At 29.3% G+C, this 8,319-nt stretch overlaps 1 long non-coding RNA gene across 1 annotated transcript; it reads left to right on the top strand.

Moving 5' to 3' along the window:
* Positions 1–5,939: 5,939 nt before the first annotated feature.
* LOC106688114 (uncharacterized) lies at positions 5,940–7,824 on the top strand. The gene is made up of 4 exons (XR_001344281.2): positions 5,940–5,983; positions 6,055–6,092; positions 6,194–6,557; positions 7,582–7,824. It is a non-coding gene; the product is annotated as an uncharacterized lncRNA (long non-coding RNA).
* The last annotated feature ends 495 nt before the right edge of the window (positions 7,825–8,319 follow it).

The following is an 8,319-nucleotide window of genomic DNA, read 5'->3' as shown; positions in this document are numbered from 1 at the left end:
ATAGCCCTGATGAAGACCTGAAACTCAGGTCGAAACGTCGGCATAAAATAAATAAATATGGTTTTGTTTATTTATGTTGTTCTTTGCTGACCGCACCCCCGACAAACTTCTTCAAGCATTTCATAATTTAGTATGTTTTAAAAAATCGTCTACATCGATAAGGCTCTTTATGATTTAAAATAAAGTTTTATTTCCCTTATAATATCTCAAAATCTATTATAAATTTAATTTTAAAATCAAAAGTGCCATTCCTATAAAAGTACACGTTTTCTCAAATATTCATAGATTTAGAAAAATAGACAAAAGACTTATCCAAATTCAACTAGGTAATCACGTGGATCCTAATGCTAATACTAAACATAATGCCTGAAATGCAACTCTTGATCGAGGAAAAGGTGGTAATGTGGAACACCTCGGTGTTTTGGCATCAAAATTCTGCTCCGAAGCAATTTAAGTTAAAACTATTCATTGCGATAACGGTACCTTCACCAAGTGTTTGTGGTGTACATTTGCCTGGTGAGTTAGGGGACTTGAAAAATGTGGAATTTTCGAAGGACCTGTACAATCAGCAGCCACTTCTGATGCGGTTAGGGTGATTATTTTCGTTTCTTTCAAATATTTTTTAAATAATTAAGTATTTTTTAAACTATGTTACTAGCCCATAATTATCAATTTGTAGTGATACGCGTAATTTCGAATCCGTTTTGGGCGATTAAATCATTTTTGACGTAGACATAGCCGTGCATCCGACGAACGTTTTATTAAGTCTGTTAAGCGATAAAGATTATAATTGTTTTTTTCTATTTTGAACTTAACTTATTCAGTTTTTTTTTTACAATTTCATATTTTTAAACCTCATTTTAAATGTATAAGTACAAAAAAATTTAAACAATATTCTTTTTTCGGTCTGATTTCTAGCACTGGGTGATCGAAGCATAAGAAGGAATATATCAAAAATATACGAAGCACGTCATATTAAATATGGGGTATCTTAAAATTAATATTTAATCGTATTTTTACACTTAAAATAATAAGTAAACTTTAAGTATAGTTTAGTGTCTGGGTAAGTTTTCTAAATACTTTATTACATAGGTACTTTGTGTAATAAAATAACTTTAACTTTCTTTAAGTTCCTTACTCACTTGTGTTATTCATCATTATAAACTTTGCTCTGCAATATATATTCTTAATGATGTAATTTGTATTTACCTATTCATTTTTATTTATTTAATAAATTTTTTTCACGATTTACTCCTATTAATCCAATAAATATTTGTAATGAATAAATAAAAATTATTTTCATATAATTACACTCTTAGAACCCACTTTAATTTCCCTAGGCATTTATTTGTTTCAGGGATAATACTATTTTAGTCCTTGGATTTGTTTCTAATTTTGTCTGATTTAGTTTATTACTGGTTTTTTCATTTTTTCAGTACTCAAGTATCCGATAATATATATATAAATAAATAAATAATATACTTCCTTTTGATGCAACACGAGTGTTGAAATAAATAACAATATGAATGAATACAATAATTAAACTGTAGAAATGTATTCTACCCATTATGTTTGTTTCCTTCGTCTAACTTTACTAAACATTGTTAAATATTTTTTCTAGATTGCTGTAAGTCCAAAGGAGTTTGAAAATATAGATACCCTGACATTTCGTGTGATTGATTAACTATAAAACTTTACAGTCATGTAGTAATGTTCTTTAGGACAAGTATGTTTAATTAAAATAATTAGAACATTTAGAGCATCAACAAATCCCCGAAAAGGGCTGTAGGCACAAATAAATGGTGGCTGTAGCCACAGATTCTGCATTGATCCTCCAGGTATTTTTCAATTATGGAGATAATATTTTTCCTTTATAGTCCCCGGTATAGTTTTTCTTTGTCCTCAAATCGCCTATAACACTCCACCTTACTTTTTCGAAGTAATGCCTCAGAGAAGATAAAATACATAGATAGCTTCGATATACTTGGGCTTTAGGAGCGAGTATTTATTTGACGTAAACAATAGTTATTTGTAGTATTAGGTACAATTTCGTTACAGAAATCCATAAATAACAATTATTGTTTGAATGCAATTTATAAAGCAAAGATTTATTTCAATAATCCCTTTGTTTCAATTTTTATTGCACTGGAAAATTACTTAGCACTTACGGCGTTTTGCTTCCTCGACTACCTAAAGTCAATTTGATTAACAGAATTTCTATTAAATTTGATTTATAAAAGCTCATCATGCCATTAATGAGTTTATAACAAAACTTTTTTTTTTTTTGTCTTTATTTCCAAAAAATAACTTATTTTGAACGAACCTATACGTGTAACGTGTTAAGGTTTTTGTCTATTTTTAACAAAAAATAAATACAAAGTTGAGAATGTTTCATTGTATATATACCTACAAAGGTGTTCGAGCTATATCAAACAACCATCCACATTAAAACCAAATAAAAGTGAATCAGAAAAATATGTTTTTACAGATTTTCTTAGAAATACTCATCAACCTAACTTCATATTGTTATGTAGTGTCATAAAAAGGGTTTTAGCAACGCCAAATTATTATCCACAATCTTGAGAAAAGATAAAATGATGGAGGTACGAAAATTTTATTTAACTTTATTAGTCCAAAAATTCAGATAAAAATATGTCTAATTATTAATTATGGAATCTGTTGTTGAACCTTCATAAGCCGAACACGAGAAACTCATAGGAATATAGCTTCGTCACACAATAGCTTGTTATTTTGACATTTTAGTTTGGCACTATATTGGCTCTCAATCGAGTAAGTCTATGTTAACCTCGCGCGTACTCCTAGAGTTACATCAAGAGATGATTGAGGTACGACACCGTGGTTTGACCGCACCTAGTACAATTAGGAGTTTTGTTTTATTTTTTATTACCAATCTGGAAAGTTTAAAATAAAAAGTTATTTGTTAGTATGTATGGTTTTATGAGTAGTCGTGACGTACTTATATACTGCGATTCTATGTATTTGGAGCGCAGGTTAAAGTCTGGAATTACTAAGTCAAATTAGAGAAGCAATGAGCAAACTAATTTGATGATTGCTTCTATAATTTTCCATTTACAGAAAATAATAAAACTATCTATTCAACATGCATGTATATTTTATCATGAGGAAATTCTGTTTCCCATTTACATTGTTATGTTCGTATGTTAAAAGAGAAAAACAATTTTATTTCGTTATTTTTTTTTTTTTTAACAAAAAGAACATATATTACAAAAGTTTGGGAAACACGGTTATTAGCGATTGTCAGTACTTATACCAAGTCAATGGTCTGGTCCAAGATCATAAAATCCAAGAGATTGTTTCTTACTTTATGTTCTAGATAATAGAAACGGAGAATTATTCAGGAAAATCAAACTGAAAAATAAGTTCGCTAACTTTCAATGCAAGTCATTGAAAATACTATATAAGGCATTGAAAATTAATATTTTAACATATTAGTATTTAATTATATTTAAATACTACAGTGGAAAAGAATTACTACGATAAATTACACTTTTCTTAAATATTCAGGAGGAAAATGTTTATTTTATTATCTTTACAAGAGCCAAGATAAAAAAATAACTATTCATCCCATCTATAGCCCTGCCCTCCTTCCATGGAATTTGGAACTGCAGCAATGTATCGCGACTTTTGTGGGTTCGTGATTAGATACCCTATAAACGTAATCATTGAAATAAAAACCCAAAACACCAGTTTAGTAGCTAAGTAAATAATAATGGTAAATAAACTGACAAGATTTCATGCCAAAAGAAATGAGGTTATGAAAATCCAAAATCTCCAGACAGCTCACACAAATGTATATGATAATAATTAATATAATAATTATATATGAGAGACTCTTACTTAGGATCACAATTTCTCTTTTATTTATTTTTTAAATAACAATGAAAATAGTTTTTCTTGATAGCTACCATAAATCCTAAACACTATTTATTTTTTAATAATTAAGATATTAAACGCTAATTAAAAAACAAACTTGTTTATGAGTCATTGATATGTGATTAGTGGTATAAACTGTAATATACTACTAGTCCTGCCATAGAGTACCTATATTAGAATTTTATAAAAATAAAGATCATCTGATTATGGGTGTTTATAAGCTAGATAATATGTATTAACAACTAACTATGTCTACAGAAATTTGTTGTTAATTGTATTATAACTAAAATAAATACGATTGTAATTAAATGTAAACTAATTTTTATTTTCATACATTAATACAAGAAGCTACGATACAAAATTCTCGAATTTAAATAAATAAGAAGAAAAGTCATGTCAATTAATTCCTACTAAAAATGAGTTTACTAAGCCATTTAACGCTAAAGCTGGAAAATCTTCCGCAACATTTGTTTTTGTTTTTACTTTTAATTCGTTTGAATTCGATATTAAATAATGAATTGAAACTTAATATAGTATCAAAATACTATTTTGATCTTTTGAAATATATTTTTCCGCCTAAGTGCACTGATGGTTCACTCCTTCTGTTAGAATTTTAACAAAACATATTCTCTCCCTTCAAAATTCGATTTTTTCTTTTCATTTATACATTTATAACAACGACCATTGATTTGTGTTACAGAATGTTTTTTTGATCCAAGGTACATAAGAATGCGTTTTTGAATAGAATCTCTTCAATATTCAACATTTTGTTTAAAATAGAAAAAATATCACCCGAAATTACAGACCAATAAGCAGTGATTAGATTTTTATTTTTTGCTAATATCATTGATAAAAAAACATATAATTTCTATATAACTCGAAATCAAAAGCACATGAACAATCACTCTCCTACTTTGAGATTGTTTCAGGGTGATCCGAAGTTCATAATGATCATTATGAGCAAAAGTGACTGATATAAATATATTTAAAATACAAAATTGCGAAAAATTTACTAAAAGAAAAAATATTCCATTCAGTTGATTTCAGAAGATTGAATACTGTAGGTTCTGAGGCAGTTTTTTACGAAGATCTCTATTATATAGGCCCGGTTGGATGAATAATCGTCTCGTTAGGGCGGAGTCCCTTATACGATTTTTCTTATTATTATGGTTGTATCTTAAAGGTATAATTAAATACCACATTAATTTATCAACCCAACAAGTCGATGTGCTTTTCAGTTGAACATCAAATAAAAAAATCAACAGTTGATATCTGATTAAGGATTCGGCATTCAATAGCAGTTTGGACGTTAATGAACTGGGTAAAAAAATTTTCTTTTATTTTCATGAAAGCTATTTAAGCAAGAAATATATCTCTAAACATTCAGTATACCATACCAGGTGACTTTTCAGCAGAATTCCATAGTAGCGACGCTTTCAGGGACCACCAGTACGAATACAGCTGTCGTTTCCCGCCAAGACGAAGAGCATCAGCTCGTTCAACCTTGGAGTACTTCCTATGTTTTCCCTAGTCATATATTATGTCCATTTACTTAGTAAAGTGTAAATAATTTTATGTATGTAAATATATATATTATATGTATGTTATATATAAACATGTAAATGTGTTAATTTAATAAATAAAGTTTATCAAAAGGAATATACCGAATCACAAAAAAGTTAGTTATAACAGGCGGTGCTTCTCACCGGAATTTGTATCGTTATTAGAATCAATACCCCCCTATGGTGCTCAGCAAGTACCATAACAGAACAAGCATCTCAATACAAAGATAAGTATTTCACTAAGTAAGACCTTCAAGTACCCATGGCAGGAAAAGGTGGTACTCAATTTGAATTATGTTTCTCCTTCACAAATCCATTTATTCATTCTTGTCTATTTATCTTTCAGAGGGATCAGAAAACAAACAAAAAAACAAGTACCATGGTAGAAAAAGATAGTACTCAATTTGAATTATGTTTCTCCTTCACAAAATGCATTTACTCATTCTTGTCAATTTCTGTTTCAGAGGGATCAGAAAAAAACAAAACAAGTACTATGGGAGAAAAAGGTAGTAATCTATTTGAATTATGTTTCGCTTCACAAAATTCGTTTACTCATTCTTGTCTTTTTCTATTTTAGAGGGATCAGAAAAAATCAAAAAGTACCTTATTGGAACAGTAAGTCAGACAATCAGTATATTCTTCTAACCTTTTTTTTCATATGAAGAGTCTTTTTTAACGCTACTTCCCTGTTGGTCTGTTCCTCCTTCCTTTACCAGCTATCCTTTCGTATGACCCGACGGCTAACTACCTGCTGGACCTACATACCTCCTTCGTATCTACAGGAATAGTACCCGGTAGAACGAAGTTACCTTCCTTCATGACCCGGTGGCTGGCTATTCTCCGGACATTCATTCCTCCTTCGTATCTACAGGGATATTACTCTGCAGGACGAGGTTACTATCCTTAGAGAAATTAAGGCTGGCTCCCGTAAATCCCATTCTATATATTCACCTCCTAATCATCTACCTAACATAAATTGAATACGCATTGTCGAGGCCTTCTGGTCAAGAGTATCAATTACCAATCAATTATCAATTGGAGTCAGCTCTAACCCAACCATCTCGACACCATTAATGATATGTGAGTGCAATATTTTATGTTTAGATGACTTGGTGGAAAAAAAAAAAGAAAATTACCCGAAATTCCGAGCAAGTTACGGTTACTTTAATTTTAATTACGAAAAATTCTTAGTTAATTGTGTAATTTATCACTCATAGATTAGTCGCAGTGAACCCATGATTAGCTGAAGACATCATTTATTTAACGAATATGACACATTGAATAAAGTATTCACTTCATGTCATTTAATAGCAACGGTTGTTAAAGTCTTCCTTGGGGACGATAAGTGTAAAGAATGGAAGTATGTATTTAAAAGCTCTGATTAATGTTACTGCTCAAATTACGATGTAATACATGTTACTTTCCCTTACCTATTAATACAATATATAATATGGGGAAGTATTGTGATCGTGAAAAAATTCTGATCTGTGAGCAGAAATATACGATCCCTGATTTCAGATAACAAAGTATCGTAAAATTGTATATGTTTTTATGTGAACAGTCTATGTCAAAAACGAAAAGATATACGAAACTCAACATGAATTATTAAAGATAGGTTACGCCTCAGCGATTACAATAACATAATCGCTAAAATCTATGAACTACTTTACGTCATCTATTTTATGCTATGAAAATACTGAAAATAGTAAATCACAACAACAACCCTAACGATTTTGATTGACTCTAGAATACCTTCTTAGTAGGCACATTCATACTAATCATGAGTAAATTGAAAACCTCAGAATGGGAATTTGAAGAACAAAAAGTTTTCAAGAACTATAATCATCCTTATACTACTAAAGTTAGATATAAATATGATAATAACAATTATTAAAGTCTGTTATTCGTTTAATTTTATGAATTAATGACTGCAACATCATTAATTCATAAAATTATTGTGATTTTATATTTTTAATGAAAATACGATAACACCTTATTATAAATTATGCAATAATAGAAAAATATAAATATCCAGGTATTACTTTTCTATACAAATATGTATATAAATATACAAAAGTATATTTCAAATATGGGTTTTTTTTAGGAAAAAGAAATCATTAAAGAACCTGTAATTTTATTGATTTGGAAAACCATCTTTCATTGTTAGCTGTAAGAAACAATAAAAAAATATAAAATAGAAACAAATATTTGATAATCAGAAAGCACAGAAACTTGATAATCAAAAAATGTATACAACGTGTTCGTGATTCCATAGTGGATTTTCATTGTATGGCAACATTCGGACTTAACAATCACTTACCTATTTGTGTATATGAAATAAAGATTATGAGGAAGTATTACTATCCTGATTAATAAAGAGATTAAAGAGTTCTAAGTTATCGATTTCATCTCAAATTAGGGTGGTAAGTGAAAACCTACCTATCCCTTAGAAATAGTGAGGAAGCTATACTGCCCAATGTACTCCACATTTTTTTTATTTAATTTTTGTATTATTTTTATAAGTATTCTTAAGATTCAATAGTATGAATTTTATAAAAAAAAACAAGAAGAATATGAAAATCAAGGAAAAAAACAGCGAATCATACTGATCTTTGCTATCTTTTATGGCAAATAAAACTTGAATAATCATTATACAGTTGAAATTGGAATTCATGGACTATTACTTCATATACAGTACATTTTCACAGCCAGAACCTCATCGCTTCCACAAATTTTCATCGAAAATAGTTGAGTGGTTTATAGGAATTAGGGATCTGGGAAATACAAGACGGCAACGATTAAATTGAAAAGCTACTTTGCTAGCATTAAAACAGAAATATAT

This window comes from Halyomorpha halys, unplaced genomic scaffold (assembly GCF_000696795.3).
Source record: "Halyomorpha halys isolate HHAL.00 unplaced genomic scaffold, Hhal_1.1 Scaffold41.1, whole genome shotgun sequence".
Taxonomy (NCBI): Eukaryota; Metazoa; Arthropoda; class Insecta; order Hemiptera; family Pentatomidae; genus Halyomorpha; species Halyomorpha halys.
This window is presented reverse-complemented; position numbering and strand designations above follow the sequence as displayed.